At 49.4% G+C, this 4,045-nt stretch overlaps 1 non-coding gene across 1 annotated transcript; it reads left to right on the top strand.

Moving 5' to 3' along the window:
- Positions 1-3,638: 3,638 nt before the first annotated feature.
- LOC111762487 (U6 spliceosomal RNA) lies at positions 3,639-3,745 on the top strand. The gene has a single exon (XR_002795590.1). It is a non-coding gene; the product is annotated as a U6 spliceosomal RNA (small nuclear RNA).
- The last annotated feature ends 300 nt before the right edge of the window (positions 3,746-4,045 follow it).

The following is a 4,045-nucleotide window of genomic DNA, read 5'->3' as shown; positions in this document are numbered from 1 at the left end:
TGATGTGGCCCAATCAAAGCCCTAATCATAACTTAATCATGCCCAGGTTCAGACCAGTTTACAAACATCTATATTTGGAATTCATAACTATTTCAAACTGCTACAACATCCAAGCCTGCATTTAATCTTCCAACAACCCTGCAAAGCAGGCAGCAGAGTTACCATTCTACCGATGAGGAAACAGCCAGACACTTTAAAAAGTCCAAACACCAATATGGCATCCAGGGAATGGTGAAAATTATGGCATGGGGATGCTGCTCCCTTCCACCATGAGGTGACAAGGGGCATCAGTCCAGCTGGAAAAGGGCAGGATTGAAGGGCTGATCTAACCAAGCCCACACTGCAAGAGCCTGGGGCACATGGGACAAAGAAGCTTGGAAGGAAAAACCCCTCTGAGGGTCAGTTGCCCACAATACTGAACCATCAGATTTCAGAGCCTCTGGCCTACCCTGCCTCTTCTTTCAGAAGCCCTCTAAGCTGTCGAATTTCTCCAGCACACAGTCCCTCTTCTCCCTGCTCCTGCCCCTCCCAGCCTCCTTTTCTGGAGGGCAGAGAGGTAACCTTTGGAAAAACTCATTCACATCGAGGTGAACTAGGTGGGAAGGTGCTCTTCAAGAGATGTTGCAAGAACCAGCAGCTCAAAGGAATTTCTGCATCATGTCTCCTCTGGTCACAGCTCCCACCTGCTCCGAGGCTATGCTGTGCGTGTGGGAACTCTGGAGCTTCCAGGTCTGATCTATAAGCTCAGAATCTCCCTGCCCCAGGCAACACCCCCTGAAGCCACTAATGCCACACCACAGAAAAGGCCATGGCTGCTCCTTCCTCCCTCTGGTGGTTCTCATGGGAGTCCCTGACTCTTCCCTTCAAATGAAATGATACATGAGAACACAAAATGCCCTCTTGCTTAAGGGGAAATACTATGATTTTAAAGAATTCTACAATCAGATGTCCTTACTGACATTTTTTCAATATGCAACAGCCCATTTCTTCGTTGTTCTGAATCATATTAAAGCTGGTGCTGCCCTCTACCACTCAGGGTGGTGGGATGTGTCACTTCAGACAGGACTGGGGGCCACTCCTCATCTCTTCATCTCTTGCAGTTGTACAGCCCAGGACATTTAGGGAAGACTGTCCTTACTCAGGCCATGCCAGACCTGCATTGTAGAGGCCAACAGGTCCAAGTCTCCTGTGCCTTTCCCACCTGTCCCCTCAGGGTGTGTGGGGGCTTGGGAATGGCCAGGAAGTCATGACCCCCTTGATCTTTCTCCAAGTCCCTCCATGCTGTCTCCTCTCCACCAGCTTCCTGCCACATCCAACTGCCTCCTCATATGTTGGGCCATCAAGGATCAGGGCCGGTGTTGTGAGGTTCTGCAGGCCCTAAGCCCCGGGTCCACTACAGCCCCAGGGGACTGTCCCTGAAGTCTTCCACACCCTAGGGACGGCCAACACACTTCATTCTTCTAAAGCAGGAAAAATATATACATTGTTGAACTTCCACATCTTTCTAATTACATTCTTTAAAAAGTCCTTTAGTTACCACGTTACAAGAATCACTGAATGTCAAAGCTGAAAGGATGTTAAAGATCATCTCTAGGGCAGTTTCCTCACTTTGCAGTGAGGATAGAAGTTCACAACTAGAACTCAGATCTCTCTCCTTTGTACCACAATTGCAAGGAGGAGGAGGAAATAAAACAGAACAGAAAACCCACCTCTGCCTCAAAATAATATATGCTTATGTAGCCAGAAATGGTGAATAATAACCAGATATGTTTCCTGCTGCTACAAACTTGAGATAAGGCAGTTACAAATTTGGGAGATACCTTGTCATGTCACCATGTGCACAATGTGTCAAAAAAGCTATCCTTCGAAATAAATATGTAAAAACGTGGATGCTAATTGACGATTAGGATCATCTCCCATCAATGTTAATACACTTTTTGGCTATTTGCAATTCTCTTTCATAAATCTGAGGGAAACATCATTATCCGAACTAGCTCCTTTTGCCCAATAAAGGCCATATTAGCTTCTGAGGTTTGCGTTTGCTTACTGCTTATTTATAGAGAGGTCAGAGAAGTTGGGCAGGCTGTGCCTGATGTCCATTTACCTAAAGACAGGTGGGGTACAGGGAGGGGAAGAATGACAAAAGTCCTCAAAGGCCAGGTGCTCTTTGGCTGTGGCTGGGTGGGTTCCTTCCCACTCACAGTGCTGAGTCTGGACACCACCTGGAGCATCAACTACGTCCACAGTGGCCTCTCCTGAAGGACTGGCCCTGATGGGTGGGACTGATTTCAGGTAGCTCTAAGGTCATCCTCTGCCTGAAATGCTCTGTTCTCATCTTCTCTGGGCTGCCTGCCCATTTAAGTGATAGCTCAAATGTCCCCTCCCCTTCTAGAAAGGCTGCTCCTGCCCTCCCACTTAAGTCACGCTCTTTCCCCCAGTCCTTCTCTATCCTACATGTCTGTCTTTATAGCAAATCTTAGCAGAGAATGCTCTTCCATGTTTGCCTAACTCCCTTGCTGGAAGGGAAGCTCCAAGACCACAGCAACCTTGACCATTTGTTCACCCCCTGCAGCCACAGGGATAACATCATAGGTACTCAATAATAATTGTTGAAAGAAGCAGGAAGGCAGACAGGAAGGCAAGTCTGAGTCCGTAAGGGCCCTGGCAGTATTATCTAAGAGGGAAACCAGAGACTTTTCCTCTTTTCTCTCTGAGTTCCACTGTGAAGAAGAAAAGATCAGTCATTGAAATCAGACTTGCACCCAAGTCCCAATTTCTTTGACCACTAGCAGGACAACTTTGGGCTGATTGCTTAACTTCCCAGAACCTCAGTTTTCTAACCTGCAAACTGCTTAGGTAAAGTGTCTGGTTCTTACTAAGTGCTGGATCAAATGGTGGTGATTTTCCCAGATCACCACCCGCCACCCGCCACCCGCCCCGCCACCCAAAGAGCCCTCTCCTCTCTTTGGCTCCAAGTGCTGGGTGCTAGATCTGAACCACCAGGGGACCACGCGGACCATCCCGACGTGGCGCCCACACTCCCCCTGAACCCCAGCTGGAGCCCCGTGCCCTCGGCCCCTGCCCAGCTCCTTCTGATCCACAACCTGTGGCCCCAGCCCTCAAAGGGTCCCGGGTCATGGGAGGGCCCGGCCAGAGGCTCACAACCTTTTCGGGGTCCCAGGCCGCCCTGTGGTGACTTCACAGACACCAGAATCCCTCATTCCCAAATATGTTCTCGTTCGGGAACCGCGGCGCGGGCGCACGCTCCCTCACAGGCCTCGAGCAGGAGAACGTAAGCCCTCTGCGCCCAGGCAGGCCGGCGCGGGAAAAGCGCGCAAGCGGCGCGCACTACGTGACGGAGCGTGACTGTCGGCGCCGTCTGCGAGGCGCGCGCTGAGGCTGGGCGGGAAGAGGGCCAATTTCCCATGGTCCCTTATATTTGCATATAGGATGCTAGAGGTTTACGAAGACAATTAGATTAGTCTGGCTTAATCACCAATATACTTGTCAGTATTGTGATTCAGAAAATTATAATTTCTTGAACATTTTGGAATTTGAATTCGTGCCGTGCAGTCACCATAACTGTAAAAGGCTAATAATTCTTGACTTTATATACTCTCTGAGGAAGTGGTGGGTTTGTGCTCGCTTCGGCAGCACATATACTAAAATTGGAACGATACAGAGAAGATTAGCATGGCCCCTGCGCAAGGATGACACGCAAATTCGTGAAGCGTTCCATATTTTCGAACGTTGGCAAAATTACATTTGTCTTTATTTTTTTAATGTTACATTAAAAAATATGAGGTCCCCATATACCCCCCACCACCCCCACCCCACTCCTCCCCCCATAACCACAACCTCCTCCATCATCATGAGACATTCATTGCACTTGGTGAATACATCTCTGAGCACCGCTGCACTTCATGGTCAATGGTCCACAGCATAGCCCACACTCTCCCACAGTCCACCCAGCGGGCCATGGGAGGACATACGATGTCCAGTACCTGTCCCTGCAGCGCCACCCAGGACAACTCCAAGTCCCGAA

The sequence above is a fragment of the Dasypus novemcinctus genome, chromosome 3 (assembly GCF_030445035.2).
Source record: "Dasypus novemcinctus isolate mDasNov1 chromosome 3, mDasNov1.1.hap2, whole genome shotgun sequence".
NCBI classification, from domain to species: Eukaryota; Metazoa; Chordata; class Mammalia; order Cingulata; family Dasypodidae; genus Dasypus; species Dasypus novemcinctus.
Note: the sequence above shows the minus strand (reverse complement) of the source record. Positions and strands in the feature narration are given on the sequence as shown.